General features: G+C 37.2%; 1 long non-coding RNA gene across 1 annotated transcript; it reads right to left on the reverse strand.

The window, feature by feature from the left end:
• Positions 1-4,030: 4,030 nt before the first annotated feature.
• On the reverse strand, positions 4,031-17,130 carry LOC116612842. Its single transcript, XR_007311444.1, has 3 exons — positions 16,299-17,130; positions 10,439-16,202; positions 4,031-5,289 (listed from the first exon to the last, which is right to left on the reverse strand). It is a non-coding gene; the product is annotated as an uncharacterized LOC116612842 (long non-coding RNA).
• Positions 17,131-17,450: the final 320 nt, after the last annotated feature.

Here is a 17,450-nt window from a genome sequence, read left to right on the forward strand (position 1 = left end):
TTTTTTTCTTGATTGACCTCAGGAGACCTTTAGTTAACCAAGGCTTCCTTGTAATGCTTTTCTTTGTTTTTACTTTTTTTAATGGAAAACAATTGTTATAAATCGTCGTAAACGTATCTAAGAAATCGCTATAAGCACTACAAGGATCATCATCAGGGATATGATCCCAACTGTGCATTTCTAGTTCAGATCTAAATTTCGCCTTGCTGGTGGCGGATTTTTCTCTATAAAATGTCCATTGTTTGTGATCAACAACATTAATATTTTCTGAAAGTAAAGTAAAAACTGGTAAGTGATCAGATACATCCGAAAACAATATCCCGCTTTTACTGAAACTATCGTGGTCGTTAATAAAGATATTGTCAAGAAGTGTAGCGGTATGAGAAGTTATTCTTGTTGGGCTCGTTATCAAAAGAAAAAACATTTTAGAATACATTATGTCCAAAAATTCAGCAGTTAAACGATGGGTATCATGCTTCATTAGGTCCAAATTCCAATCAGCCATTAATATACACAACTTGTTATTTTTAGAGATGGCTAAAAGAATTTGATCTAGTTCATCACAAAATTCTTGTACGTCTTTTTCTGGCGGTCTATAGACAACGCCAACAATAATGTTTCTTTCCTTTCGTCGAGTTATTTCAACAAATAAGGATTCCGCGCAAGTATCAGGAAAGCATATTTCCGGGCGGCATTTAAACTCGAATTCCTGTTTTAGATACAAGCCAACACCTCCCCCAGTTCTGCCTTTGCGTGGTTCATGAGCATAATTGTAGCCTGGAATGTCACAAGAATGACAAACATTTTTTTAGCCAAGTCTCACTAATTCCTATCATTGAGAAATTTAAATTCAGTGTTGACAGTAAATTGGTTACCTTATCAAAATTACCGGACAAACTTCGGGTATTCAAATGTAAAATAGACAACCCCTTTTGCGTCTTACTATTCACTAATTCGTTAAATTGATCCTCGATGTAGTAGTCACATGAAAACGACGAATAGAAATTTGCATCGGGATCATTATTAACGCATAAGCTAAGTTGCTTGTTTGTTTCAGAAACTAAGGGGTTAAATTTAAGATTTTCTAATCGATCATGATCGAATCTAATTACGCCATTTTGCTGTTCAAAAAGCGCTAATTGAAAATCTTCATCCGATAAATGACAAAAAGGCAAAACGTAAGCTAAAGGAATATTCAGATTACTTATCACACTATCCGCTGCCGGCTGCCTGGATGTTACCTTCGGCTGCATTCTGTTTCTGATCTCTAATAATTAGGCAATCTAGTATGAATTAAGCCCTCTTCCCTTCAGCTCTCGCCTTCTTCATCTCTTCGATTTTAGCTTCCCTCTTAAGAAGTGTAGCCCTTGCAAGATCTTCTGCAACGTAGAGACCCGCCGGCTTATCAATCCTGGCCTTTCTCACAACCGCCTCCTTCGCCTTCCAGTCCTTGAGTTTACAGACAATCGTCCTCGGCCTCTCTTTCTCCGACTGCGTCAAGGATCTGCCCTTTGCCTTTTTCCTTTCTACGCGGTGCGCCCTTTCGATCTTAATCTCCAAACCAAGCTTCGTCTGGATCGCCTCTTTCACTTTAGCTTCTGAATCGGCCCACGACTCTTTGGACTTTCGGGTATTCCGGACACACGTATATTATTACGTCTCGACTGGTTCTCGAGATACTCGAGAGCGTCCTTTATTTTAAACCTCGCTGTCAGTCTCTTTAACTTTCTTGTTGATAGGCCCAAAGCGTTCAACCTCACTCTGAGTGAACTCAAGGCTTGCCTTTAGGCCCGAAACCTTCTCTACCAGGTCATCGACCCGGCTACTTATCTGCAATACCATTGATTCAAATAGGGATCTCATCATGGATTCCTAGACGGCCAGAAGATTTTTCACGGCCGCCATTGTAACCAATTCCTAGTCCTCGACGATAGTAGTCGGACCGAGAGATAAAGAATCAGTTCGGTTCTTCGCTGCCTTTTTTGATGACTTTCTCGACATGATTAAATACAAAGACGCAACAAATTAAAAAAGCAAACTAAACAAAATGGAAATAAAAAATGACTAGTTATGTTCTCCCATCAATGCTGTACTTTGATAAGCACATGTACAGCACATGTACATCAGCAATTCTTCACCTGTACAGAGAACTACAGGAATTCAATGTATTGAACTGAAAAGTACTTTCCCTAACTGAAGTCCAACTCGAATACCTCAATTATACCTCAATTAACAATTATCTTTAAGACATTTGCCTATTCTCATGGCTTCCAGCCTTTAGAATCAATCATGGCTCTCAGGTAGTCCTTAGTTGGTTTTACCTAAATAAGAGTGAAAACAATTAAGTATTTTTTTCTTTCAAAACAATATTTTCATCATGCCATTTATAACCTTACTAATTTTCCGCAATTATTTAAATACAAACTAATAAACACATTAGAAAGTATACAAGATGCAGACAATTTTAAAGCAAAAAAATATAGGTAATATGGGTTGCATTTTGTTTTTGTTTTTTATTTTCGATGAGAAAATTCTCTTGTAACTGTAAAGTCAATGTAGTTATGAAAATGTTGAAAAAGTTGCAGTATCTTCGAAAAGACTAAATACACAAAATATAAAGACAAGAAAGGTCTTTTTTAGCATTATATGACAGGATGATATTTGTCAGCCTTTTTAAAGGCTAAAGATATTTAAAAATATCTCAACGCAGTCAATAAAGTATAGAGAGAACAAGGAATATCAAAGGATGTGTTATGCTCAAATTGTCTGATTAGACCACAAATTCTCAAAGCAAACTCTAGAAACTCATGTATAAATCCAACAAGCTAAGTGACATTGATACAGTAACTAGACTCCTAGGTATTTCTCTTGTTAAATTCTTACTTACGGTAAAGGAAATACGCCTGAATTTATAGAACATGTAAGTATTTACGTATTTAACATTTTCATGGCGTTTTTCAGTAGAATAAAAAACATTCAAGTGCAAGTTAAAATTATAAGCCAATCGGAATTCAAGTAGATGGTATTTTAGCCAATCAAAACAAGATAGATGACTTTGATATGGCATATTGACGTTAAACTAAAGCTTGTACGGAGTTGTAGTTTCAGCGATTGGTTATGAAAAAAACACGAAGAAACGAGCATTATAAAAGCACAACAATAAAAGAAAAAAAAAAAACTGTCATGTTCCCAATACAAATCGTCGTCTAAAACTCTTTCTTTTTGTCACCTGTGGTTGTGTTCGCTTTTGTTGTAAACTGTGAAGTTGTCGACTTTCTGCCAGCAAGAAACTCGTTGACACAATTGAATTATTTTTATAGCTGAAAACAGACATCAATCCAAAGGACGTGACGTGATGATAGACGTAAATAAATATAGAACGGTAGTGTAGAGCCTCTCTTAGTCCTCTTTTTAGCTGCTGCCACGGGCGGGATTCACGAACACGGGTAGATTTTACTATAGGCTCTTACTTCAAACAAAACACTACCTCAAAGACTTCAGCCTATTTGAATCCGCATATTTTCTTATTAAATACTATTTTCAAGCTTTCGAACTAAAAACACGTAAAAGCGTCCGAACAGAGAGGAGCTTGAGAGTTGCGCTGCTTTATTACTGGCTGGCTGATTTGTGACACTACAGGGTAACCGCGCGATGACCACAAAACCAAGTCGCATAGCTTACCATATTTCTATACCTATGGAGCTCCGCGCGCTGGCTGCGGCCACTCTGGCTCCGCTAATACACCTTTTGCTTTTCATTACCGAGAAATACGCAGTCATTTTAGCCAAACTTACAAACATTTACGTCGACGTACTGTCATTTATGCGACAGTAAAATCATTAGAACTAAAAGGAAATACATTAACGAACTTTACATAATTAGGTGCACACAATTGCATTTTCTTCGCATTCATTTACACTATTTGACAATCAAGAATAAAAAACTATTTTCATTTGCGCGTTGATGCATAACAATAGCACAAACAAAATATCAATAATACGAGAAATCGCAATCAATACAGTGAACAAAATATTCATGAACATTTTTATTACAGCAAGTGCAAACAATATTTTTTTTTAAAAGTTATTTGTGTGCTATTTACAATCGTTAGCGCCTCCGTACAAACAATAAGCCCTTTATGACAAACAATATCCTAAAATAAACATTCAACTACTTATTGTTTATTGGTGCTCTAATAATGCACAGACATGGAAAATAATTGATGCTAGCACTCAAATTACGCCCCGATCATTTCGCAGTTGAGGCAGCGTGGTAGATAGGTTTGCATGAACCTATACCATTCGGCACATTTTGGCTGTGTGATGGTGTTGATGTTTCGCTGAAGCGCTTCAATCAACAAATTTGTGCGATAAATACTCAATGTTACTCCTCTGTTCCTTGCTTTATCCCTGTTGTTCATTTCTGCCTGTATTTGAGGCCGTAAAATGTCTGCTTTTATCGCTGCTTTTGAACAACTTATTGCCTGCTCTACAGGGTTTAGAAACGGACTGTAGGGCGGCAACATCTTTATTTCTGTATTTGGGCCCGGGTTAACGGCGATGCGGTGCGCTGATGCCCCATCATAAATTAACACGACGTTCTCATCAGGATCAAGATTTAGCCGCACTTGCGTAAAAAACATCCGCAAATCGTCTAGCATTTATACCACCAACGAATGCTGAATGGAATATCAGCCCATTAATCGGGGATAATGCCATCGTGACAGTCAAATTTCGGCCACGCTTCCTACACAACTGTCGGTATGCTCTTTCTCCTAGCCTTGCCATTCCGTGGTTTCTGGCAGTCCAAATATTGTACCCACATTCGTCTATAAAGATACAATGTCTTACAACGCCAATAGCCATGAACCAGTTGGCGTACTCCACCCTTTTATGCAGAACATCTGGTCTGTTTCTGTCCGCGGGTAGTGGTCTCGCGAGCTTAACCAGGTAAAGCATCCCGTCCAGCATCCTTGCCACTGTCCGGTCATGGACCTTAGGTTTAGAAGGGAGACGTGCCCTGAGCTGTCAGTTGATTTGCTGTAGGGTGAGAAGGCAGTTCTCGTTGATGATTTCTTTAACACAGTCACGCATCTTGTCGTCTGCGCGCACGTTATTCGGTCCGCCTCTTGGCAGCTCCCTTATGCGCCCATGCTGGATGTATCGCGCCACAATGCTTCTAGCTGTAGAGCGGTTAACACCCAGTGTGTCAACCACTTGAAGATGATCTTCTGCGTCATCTTCAAACGCTATTACCAGCTTTTCTCTATGTTCGAACGGAATTCTGTGTCTGGGAGCAAAATGAGCAAAAAATGATCTTGTAAAAGGTTCATCTATTTAAATGATTTGATCGAGAAAATACATACATTATCTTGCCTTAAAAAATGTTCAAGTTATCCAAGTAAATTACTTGAAAATTCCGGCGATAAAATACATTTTTGATCGAAAATATATTAAGGGTAATTGTTTGTCATAAAAGTATGTCATGTTAGTACGGAGGCGCTTATGAATGTAGAAATCACGCAAATGACCTTTTAAAAATACTATAGTTTGCCCTCTTTGTAATAAAAATGCTAATGAAAATTCCGTTCACTGTATTGATTGCGAGCTCTCTCACTATTGATATTTTGTTAGTGTTATTGTCATGCTTTAACGCGATAATGAAAACAGATTTTTCGTTCCTGATTGTCAAAAAGTGTAAATGAATGTGATGAAAATGCAATTGTGTGCACTCGATTATGTGAGAATCGTTAATGTATTTCCTTTTAATTCAAATGATTTTACTTTCGCATAAATGACAGTACGTCGGCGTAAATGTTTGTAAGTTTGGCTAAAATGGCTTCGTATTTCTCGGTGATAAAAAGCAAAAGGTGTAATTGCTATGCTGTGTAATGAGGTCAACATAAAGAAAATACATAACCAGAATTAAAAGTAATATATAGATTTAGGCACTGCCTAAAAGCGGAGCCAGCATTTGTATTGACGGATCGAAGTATTTTTGGGGATCTATTATCCTGCTCTTTACTGAGATTTATTCATTGGACCAACCAAATGGATCCAGGCCTTATTCAGTAATTTAAATTTTGCAGAACATCAGAGTTAACAAACACAATTCCTGGTGTGAATATGGCTGTCGAAGTTGTCAAGATTCTAATGGTAAATTCTATGATGTCCCTTCACAGAAGTTCCAGATTATGAATATTTTTTTAATCAAAACAATACTCCAACAAGTTTTGCCTTGTGCAGAATATGTCATGGATGTAACAGCATTCCAAAGATTCCAAATAATATATTTAGAATGTTTAGATGCCATACTGAAATTAGTATTTATTGATTTATTGGTGATTCTCTCCTTCATTGGACTGAATATTCAGAAAAATGTCTGAAAATTAAAATTAACAAATATATCTCCTTTCATGCATTTACATATTGGTGCAACCACCCTTTACCATATAGGGGCCTTGTTGTTGGTGGCCCACTCCAAAATGAATGCAATGGAGAAAAAGCAGATTGATTTTGGAAGCAAATCCTAAAAAAATACATCTAAGACATCACTGACAGTGCTAAAATGCTAACTTCTAATTTCATACCAAACCAAAATTATTGATCTATGTTTGGGGTAGAGAGGAAACAGCAAAGATTATCAATTGACTAAAAAAGACACGACCGGAGAGGAGAAATAAAGGAAATCGACTCAACTTGAAAGGTTTGGTGAACAAAATATGAGTAATGAAAATAATTTGATTGAGCATTTATTGACATTTCCCCTTTCCCATTATCTTAACCCTTTCACCACCACGGGCCTCTAAAGAGGCCAAGCCTATGCTATCCAAGCTATGTGAACAGAATTCTATTATTGAAAAAGAACATGGTTGTTGTTAGTGTTATAAAGTTTAAGTATCTTGCCTAAAAAACCCTTCCCCTCATAAAAGTTCCATTCATGTACATTTGTAAAGCTACATACTGACAAGCTTTGTCCTTGCGAAGAACAAGTAATGGATGAAACAGGATTTCAAAGATAGAATATAGTGTCAGACACAGTTTTAGATGAGATGCAATACTGAAGTTCTCATGTACCATTTTAAGTGGTGATTTCACATCCTCATGGGAATTGATATGCACATATATACATCCAGTAATGCATTATATTTTGGTGTTTTTAGAAACCCTGGATCCAACCATTCCAATGAAATAAATCTAAACCTCTAAAATAAATGTAATGGGAAAGAGACTGACTTGAAAAGGAAATCCTAAAAAGAAGATATAAGTGAAAGTACTAAATGAAAATTTCTAATTTAAAAATCAAATCTGTTCATTAATTTATTTTTGGTGTAGGGGAGAAAGCTGCAAAAGGCATCAATTGAATAAAAATAGTCAACAGGGAGAAGTAACAGGAAGAAATATGACTCTTCTTGTTGTATCTTGTTCTAAATAAAACCTATTGTGTACTGCTGAATCACATAGTAATGCCCTAGTCATTTGAGCCCCCTCCCTTATGGTCCTGGGGAAGTCAGGGGTTAATGTGGGGTTTTAGACCACTGTTTAACTAGAATATGTCAAGAGGGGTGGTGGTATTGACTGTTTTTGACTCTTAACTTGGAGACGGGCTTTTACTAAAGTCTAATCCCACCACCCTTTCCTGGGACCATGGGTGTGCGGGTATCAAATGACTAGTGAATAAGAACTCCTTACTGTTATCTTCAAGACATGGTTTTTAATTCTCATGTCTTTCAGTCTTTAGCATTCATTTTGGCCCTCAGGTAGTTGTTCCTGGTTCATAAAAGAGTGAAAACAATTTTTTATTATTTCTTTCAAAACAATCTTTTCATCAAGCCATTTATAATCTAACTAATTTTACACTATTTGTAAAAAACAATAGAGGTTGATTTTTTTATCCTCGTTGAAAAAGTGGCTGTATCTTCTAAGGTTATGTATCTTCTTAAAACTAAGAGCACAGGATATAAAGACAAGAACGGTCTTCTTAAGCAGTATATGACAAATGCAACACGATATTGGTTAGCCTTAATGAAATATCTCAAGACTATCAAGAATTTATAGATAGAACGAAGAATGTCAAAACAAAAGGTGTTATGCTCAAATAATTAAATAACTAAGTTGAGTACTCGCATTTTCAAAGCAAACAAAAATGACAGCAAAATGCCCAATAACTGTCATATCCCCAATAGACAATACAAATCGTCGTCCGAAACTCACCATGCATTGTTTTTTTTTTGTCGCTTTCTTGTTGTTGTGTTCGCTCTTTAAATTTACTAGCTAAAACCAGACATATCCTCACATAAATCTTGGCGTGAATGAATGTTAGATCAACTCTTGTTGACCTTATCCTTAAGTCACAAAATTTGAGGCAAAAAAAAATAATCATCGCATAATCGACAAGAACTTTTTCCCTCGCTCGGTGCTTGTATTTAGTCGCCATTTCGGGGCCGAGTGGGGCCTGGGAGTTGCGCGGCTGACTGACTGGCTGGCGAGTGACACCACAGGGTACCCGCGCGATGACCACAAAAACCAAGTCGCATACCTATACCATATTTCTATGCCTGTGGAGCTCCGCGAGCTCCGCTATGAAAACATACAAGGGTAAATACAAAAAAAAGTGAAATGCATAATTAATAATTAATTTATTAACAAGGAAAATATATTCTGCTTAAATCAGACAGTCCCACTGCAGCATAATTATTTAGCTGGAAAATGAATAAATAAATGAAAATGGAAATGGAAAATATAAATCAGACGGATAAAAAGTGTTTTAAACACGAAGGCGCGGTATAAAAGGCCGCTTCCCAGGGAAGCATCGGCTCATTTGTCAATCAACCTCCGTGGAGTGAGGATCAAATTCAAGATGGCGGCAAAAGTCAAGTACAAAATGCAGAGGGGAGATGTTTCAAAGCGCTTCCTGATGTATAAAAATGCCAATTCTACCATCTAGTCCAATAGAATGTGTAAAAAAGGAAACTCAGTAGAAATAAATCTAGGAAACCATCGTGATTTACGCAAAAAAAAAAAAACGAGCAAACGCATGACCAGAAAACAACAATTTCAACCTCGAAAAAAGGTGAGTTTTTTATGCCTAAAATGTACTTTTTATATCTTAAAACTCAGAAAACAGGATTTAAATTAGTCATCAAAAGCTTATAGGTACTTAAAGTAGCGGGGAAACTCTGTTTTGCTAGAAAATGCATCTTGACTTTGTCCATTAAGTATAAATATGCAGTAGATGGTAGTGTTTTTTTATTGTTGGGAACTTTCTATCAATACACATAAATCATCAGACAGCAGTCTATTATTTGTATTCTAGTAATGTTAACTAAACAGTTTTGTAAATCTTTCTGAATTAATTGGGGGCCAAACTTGAATGTTGAATCTATAATATGATTTCTAATTAATTATATGATTTCATCCTAGCTATAACCAAGAAGCAAATCATGGTGAAATATGAATAATTAACAAGATATACTCCTCAAGAAACATTGACATATACAGTATTACATTTTTCCTGTGATTTTAAATCATAAAAATTTTCTGCAATAGAATATAATGATTAACAGTATCAAATGCTTTTTTAAGTTCAATAAAGATTCCGCACGAGAAGAACCCTTTGTCCATGTTGGTTTGTATTGAGTTAACTATATCTAAGATGGCATGTTGAGTTGAATGGGCTTTGCGGAAACCGTATTGAGCTTTATACAATAAATCATGTGTCTCAATAAAAGGGATCGTTTGTGAGTACATCAGTTTCTCAAATATCCTATTGAAGTTTGGTAAAAGTGAGATAGGTCTATAATTATTTGGGTCATCTGCATCATCGGATTTGAATAATAGAATAATATTGCCAGCTTCAGTTTATCAAGATAGATTCCCTGAGAGACAGGGTGGCTGACGATGTCACTGACCTCTTTTAATAAAGGTATTGAGAAAACATTTTGAACTAAATAAAATTTACATTTGAACAATGATTCTCTTGCTCAGTATTCTATTAATACCAGACTTAAATTCGGCGTCCAAAAAAACATAGCCCCCCTACATATTTGCCGCCCCCCCCCCAGTAATAAATGATCGCTCCCTAAGGCTGAGATAAATAAATATAGGTTTATAGTATTTATATAATGTCATAGAAAAAAAATATTTGTCCACAAGCAATAAAGCGATTTTCAGATGTTGAAAACATAAAACAACCCGCAGGCAGTCAGATCAGCGGGCGCTTGCATCAAGCTTTAAAATGTGTAAAAGAAATGCTTATGGAGTAGCTTTTGAATTCCATATTGATTCCATATATGATTTTCTATTAAGACATGTAGAAATGATACGTATTTTTTATGTTAAGTTATTGTTTTGTTCGTGATTGTTTCTACTTCACACCATATCGCTCATTGTTTTAGATCTTTCCTTTTGTTCACCGAAAATAACAAAACTCATCTTACCTTGAGGACACGTTGGAGCTGACTTGTCCATCTCTGTCTAAGGCTTGCAGCATACGTCGGACCAAACTAAAACATTATTCAGTCGAACCTATTGTTTTAGAAATAGGTACATGGAAGGAACAACGTTTGCCCCGAATCAGTTCGGATGTAATTAATAGATTCAAGTTCAAGTCTCCGGTGCACAGGGGAGCCCACTCAACTCAGCGCATTCTTAATCAAGCATGTGCTGTTAACTTCCTTTGTGAATATCAATTAGGTCACGAAGTCTTTCATAAAACTCCTTCCAAATACATATGTCTTACTCTTCATTGCGTCTATTTATGTTTGCAACACTTATTTTATACCCCTGCGTCGAAATGTTTTTCATTCACTTGCTGCAATGTATTGGATAAATTCCATCCATTAATATATTTAATCATCAAATCACCAGTACTACCCCAGAGGGCATTTTGTGCTCTTTGTGCACTGATCCAGGTTGTTTAGCTCTATTTACGATTGTAGATAGTAGAAGAAGCAAGAGAAGGAAGACGACTCTGGAACCAAGGTTTCATAATAATACGTGATGGTTAGAACACTGCAATCCAACCCCAATGATTCCATCCAATTACTCTATTTATGTTCAGCTTGACCAAACATTCAACTTTCACTGCTAGCAGAGGCTTTTTTTATTTCGCTTGTCTGGCAATACAAAGTAAAAAAGCCGATGCCGACTTAGTCACTATAAAATTTAAACATCCTGCAATAAAAACGCCTCCGTCTTCTTACCGCAATGATGAGGATTACATTGCCATGCAACTCGCACCAACGGACTAAAAAAAAAACAAAAAAAAAAAAAAACGGAAAAAGTGACTGTAAAATAATTAAATGCTTTCCAACGTAACAACGTGCAGTTGGAAAGCGTTTTCGTTACGGTTCTGAGTATGTGTTATCACATTACGTGATCTTTTGTTTAAATATAACAACTATTTTTTATTTTGTAATTTTATTACGTAACTACTTTAGCACTACATATCGTATATATACGATAAAGCTATGAGAGATATGGTAATTATTTCATCTCGCATGTTGGACGCTAGTACCACTGTGTAACCAAACTTCATGGTATATTAGATTAAGGCCTTAATCCTCGAGGCTATATAATCAACGCATTCGATCGAGGAATAATTTCCCGGGTTTTTTGCCTATAGGGTTTTATCCGGGTTTTCGTACCGGGCGTGTGATTTTGAAGTTGTATTTTCAAAAGATTATTGATTTTTTTGAATTGTGTAATTGTACTTGCACTAATATGTTAGGTATTATAATTTTTAAGTTAAGAATATTTTCTGCATTGTATTTATATACCACGTTTGATTTCTAATAAAATGTGTAGTGGTACCAGTTCGCAGGCACCCAGCACGAGACACACACATTCTGTTGTTTTTGCGCCTTAGCGTGCGGCTACCGAAGGGTAGTAATGAACGTATGGTTCCTGGCGCACCGGCGAGTTTCATGCTATGAAGCAATCGTTAGGCTCTGAATTTACCTAACAGTTCAACTACCTTCATAGATCGTTGCATGGTATTTATTAAATGGCGGCATTTCGTAACTAGCTCGGTTCGTTTATTTAAGAGTGTAGCGTCACGTGCGGTCCGTTCTAGCTTCTCGGCTAGGCAAAGATTGCAGCATGACGGGCTGCCGCGAAATTAGTTTTCCTTGGGTCTTGAATTATGCTGTTTGGCTATTAAAATGACTATAAATGACTTTATGCTAACCGCTATAGTACTAACTATGATCAGAGAGAATCTATTTTCGAGTGCATTTCACTTCTGGTTATTTGAATTTTCATGTGTTCTCTGCAGTCGCCGTCCGTGTTGCCTTCATCGTTGCTTTCGAGATGACGTCTTCGCAACGTAACGCATTTCATTAGGGAGCAATCGTTAGGCTCTGAATTTACCTAACAGTTCAACTACCTTCATAGATCGTTGCATGGTATTTATTAAATGGCGGCATTTCGTAACTAGCTCGGTTCGTTTATTTAAGAGTGTAGCGTCACGTGCGGTCCGTTCTAGCTTCTCGGCTAGGCAAAGATTGCAGCATGACGGGCTGCCGCGAAATTAGTTTTCCTTGGGTCTTGAATTATGCTGTTTGGCTATTAAAATGACTATAAATGACTTTATGCTAACCGCTATAGTACTAACTATGATCAGAGAGAATCTATTTTCGAGTGCATTTCACTTCTGGTTATTTGAATTTTCATGTGTTCTCTGCAGTCGCCGTCCGTGTTGCCTTCATCGTTGCTTTCGAGATGACGTCTTCGCAACGTAACGCATTTCATTAGGGAGCGAAATAAATTGCTCGATTCTACTCAAAATCCATGTTATCGGCAATAAAATAAATAAAATTCTCTTTTACTTCTAGCATTCTCATTTGGTACATCATAACAATAGTCTACAACCGATAATTAGCGAAGAATACCACAAGATTGCCCCGAAGAAAAAGCAATGTCTACTCAAAATGGCTTTGGATATATGCTGAAATTAAGTCGATCTTGTTTTCACCGCCGTGGAAAACATTTTCAAAGCATGTGAAATATACAAGAATGCTATAGAATAGAAATTGAGATCGAAAATCATCGAGAAAAACTGTTTTTCGGAGAGTTAAATTTAGTTTAAACAGCTTCCAATCATTTAAATGTAAACAGTACACGACTACTGACATCTATTTCTTTAAAACGCACATATTGTACCAGCAGGAGGTTTCGCACAAGTCGAGAGTTAGAGAAGGTTTGAAAACAGATTTAAGTTGATATTGGTCATGTGAACAACGCCTGGTAGTTAGTGGAGAATTATTTACGTTTTTTTTTTTTTTTTTCCCGGGTGGAAAACCACAGTGTAACCGAGTATGAATTTTACAAAATAAATTATTTAGCATGAAAAACATACAATATGAGCATGGAAAGATCCTACAAACATACTTTCCATATGTTTCAAGTGGTTCCAACTGATACAGCCACAGGGTGCCCGAGTCTTACATTTGCATGAATGACTCACATAGATAACTATTCAGAGAATGTTTGATCAGGATGCTATGCTAACTTAATATGAAAAGATGCAATATTAGCAATTGCAGTCCTGCATTGAAATTGCGTTTTTTTGTACCAAATGTTTATCCTTGCATGACATTAAAACCACAGGGAGCCCAAATATTACTTCTTTAAAAATGGAAAACAAAGTTACTTGATAGGCATAACATAGATCAGCCCTCTTTCCATCTAGGCTTTGGTACCCGGACTCTTCTCATCCGACATCTCAGCTATATAAAAAGAATGTATTTAATGCATCGTAAAAGAAAAAGAAGGTAATTGCTAAGGTTTGGCGCTAGCATAACAGGACTTGATCCTACTCATTATCACTGTTTTCGTCCTCTGACTCATCTACTTGCTCGCCATGTTATGGGGGCTCTTCGCCTCTTCAGCCATACATGAACAGGCTTCCGTTGACATAAGCATCCAAACCTTGTCGGCTCGATAAGACTGGGTGGATCTGGGTCTCTCGTCATGTAGACAGGCCTGATATTTCCGTCTTGCTTTTCTTATCCATGTTCCTCTGGACTTGGTCAACAACCGAACGGTTGGAAGCTGGCACGCTCCATATGTTGCATGAGGCTGTCTGATGTTAGAACATCAGATGGCGCAGCTCGTCAGCTGAGCCTCTGTCTTCGCTGCTTTCTCATTATCGAGGACTTGATGCTGACCAAACAGACTAAGCGTCTATTGGCGTGCAGCTCTTTGTCTTAGCGTTAGCCATGGTTTCCTTTTTCCTCTACCAGGTAGGCTGCTTGTGGAATCGCACCCGGTTAACACATGGAATGCTAGTAGTAAAACCTCTGACATCTGATGGAAATGAAGTGCGTGATACGAAGGGCGAGGACATCTGTACTAGGGATTGAATGATGACTGTTGAGAAGTCGCTTGCATCGTAGGCAGCATGCAGAATCATTTGCGTGTCTGTTCTTTCAGGGTCAGGATGGGGTAGGGGTCTGCATCTCGGTAGTCAGTTAAAATTTCCATAATTTCTCGGTAGTCGGTAAGAATTATCGGTCTTTGTCGGTAGTCCGTGAATCCAAGCTAGTAATCGCTCTTGTACCATATTTAATGGATTAGTAATGAATAACTTATTGATAATAAATTCATTATTGATTAATTATTGAATGAAAAGATGATGCAACAGGAAATGCATAGTGCAGATTCTGAAATGGCCGAATTTAAGTAGACGATCCATTGACGATGGAAGTAAAGTGTAAAAATATCCGAAATAATAAAATGTCGGTTGTCTGCAAATATTTTTTTGTCGCTATTCACTAGTTTTTTTTCATGTTTTGTTGGTATTCAGTTATTTTTTTAAGCCGTTTGTCGCTAGTCGGTTTACCTCATCCAGGCCCTGTATTTTGTGGACTCAAGCTTCCTGATTTCTGCCATTGGCTGCTTTCTCTCCATTGAAAAGACCTCCTCATATGAAAAGATCCTTCCCGGGCATCAGACGGTCTTGTTCTTTCGGTTCTATATGTACTTGGACCATTGTCGTGACTCTGGTGTATTGTGTATTGGTCTCAAGACCATCTGTAGACCCTTTCCTGGCCCTCTTCAAAGCCTGAATCGTTGTATCCAAATACTCATCAAAGGCCATGTTAAGAATAGAGCAGCTTTGGGTGGTGATCTGCCTCATGATGGTGGTGAAATATTTCTGCGCAAGCTCACAAAACATGTTTGCATCTAAATAATGCCATTCCACCCAAGATATTAACAACACACCATATGTGTCAAACGCTTCCTCAAGAATTGCGACTTATGGTGAACTTCCTAAAACTTCCATCATTGTAGGCAATTGCGCAGGGGACTGCTAGGTTGACTTGTCTTGCATTTGCAAAGTCTTCCAAACAGATCTCAGTCGGCTTTCATTGTGAACATTCTTTTAATTTAGTCATTCAAGGACAAGGAGCTGTCACCAGGTGTTTTACCATTGACTCGTTATTTAAAGAAAAACTTGACTTGGGATCCCTGTGGTCTCTTTAGATATAAAAGAGAAGCATAAAGGAGCTTAGATTTAGCTCAGATGCTATATTTGACACTGGAGTATTATGTTTACGTAGCTTCTGAATTATAAACGACAAAAGAATAAAAAATCTATGGGTTATTTCCCAAGCTTATGAGTTAACACAGAGGAACCTTGCAAATATATGACTCGGGCACCCTGTGGTTTAAGGCCGTATTAGTTGAAGCGACTTGAAACATATGGAAAGTATATTTGTAGGATGTTTCAATGCCTTTATTGTATGTTTTGCATGCTTAATAAATTATTTTGTAAAATTCGAACTCGGGTACCCTGTGGTTTTTCACCCGAAATTAACTTAAATAATTTTAAACGTATAACACAATTCGACTCCACTAACTACCAGGTGTTGTTTAGGGGAGCAATATCTCCTCAAATCTGCTTTTAAACCTTCTCTAGCTCTCAACTTGTGCGAAACCCCTATTTTCCGGCTTCTGCAACCAGAAAATTTAATCTATTAACACACTCGAACCAATTCGCGACAAACGTCGCACCGTCCATGTACCTATTTCCAAAACAATAGATTTGACTGAATTAGGTTCGTGTTAGGTACGACGTATGCTTCAAGCCTAAAAAATGCCAACAGTTATATTGTCAAAAATAAGACTTACTGTGTTGTTCTCGACGACAAGATCTCGCGAAAGAAAAATCCATTTCTCTGGATGCTTTTGTCTATTCTGAAAATGAAACCAGATAAAATACAAAGCAATAATTTAGAAAATGGTTATTAAGAGTAGGTAGTTGTCGAAGTGTCATTAATGCTTTCGTTATACCTTGTGTTTGTGTAAAGAAAGGTAGGTAAAAACGCAATTATAAACAGAATGAGAATAGCTGTTGCACCGAGAAAGATAATTTTCTAGCGTTTTTTTAAAGTTTTTTCGCTCCATCGTGAAGTCTTGTCTCTCCGCCTGCTTGCTCTATCGTGCTATAAAAGCGAAGCTATAGCTACCAACAAAATAAGGGTGGTATCCACTGGTGATGTGACGTGTCAAGTCATGCCGCCTGCTTTTGCCCAATCGTGTTATAGCCGCTAGCATAAAATTCCTAGCATATAAAATGTCTGTTTTTAATATTTACGTAACCTGAGATAAAGAATAGGCTTAGAGTATTTATAATTTCATAGAAAAAAAATAATCATTTGACCACAAGCAATGAAACAAGCGATTTTCAGATGTTGAAAACATAAAACAACCCGCAGGCAGTCAGATCAGCGGGCGCTTGCATCAAGCTTTAAAATGTGTAAAAGAAATGCTTATGGAGTAGCTTTTGAATTCCATATTGATTCCATATATTTTTTTCTATTAAGACATGTAGAAATGATACGTATTTTTCATGTTAAGTTATTGTTTTGTTCGTGATGGCTTCTACTTCACACCATATCGCTCATTGTTTTAGATCTTTCCTTTTGTTCACCGAAAATAACAAAACTCATCTAACCTTGAGGACACGTTGGAGCTGACTTGTCCATCTCTGTCTAAGGTTTGCAGTCGGACCAAACTTAATTCAGTCGAACCTATTGTTTTGGAAATAGGTACATGGAAGGAACAACGTTTGCCCCGAATCAGTTCGGATGTAATTAATAGATTCCAGTTCAAGTCTCCGGTGCACTCAACTCAGCGCATTGTTAATCAAGCATGTGCTGTTAACTTCCTTTGTGAATATCAATTAGGTCACGAAGTCTTTAATAAAACTCCTTCCAAATACATATGTCTTACTCTTCATTGCGTTTATTTATGTTTGCAACACTTATTTTATACCCCTGCGTCGAAATGTTTTCCATTCACTTGCTGCAATGTATTGGATAAATTCCATCCATTAATATATTTAATCATCAAATCACCAGTGATGACTACCCCAGAGGGCATTTTGTGCTCTTTGTGCACTGATCCAGGTTGTTTAGCTCTATTTACGATTGTAGATAGTAG

This window comes from Nematostella vectensis, chromosome 1 (assembly GCF_932526225.1).
Source record: "Nematostella vectensis chromosome 1, jaNemVect1.1, whole genome shotgun sequence".
Classification (NCBI taxonomy): domain Eukaryota; kingdom Metazoa; phylum Cnidaria; class Anthozoa; order Actiniaria; family Edwardsiidae; genus Nematostella; species Nematostella vectensis.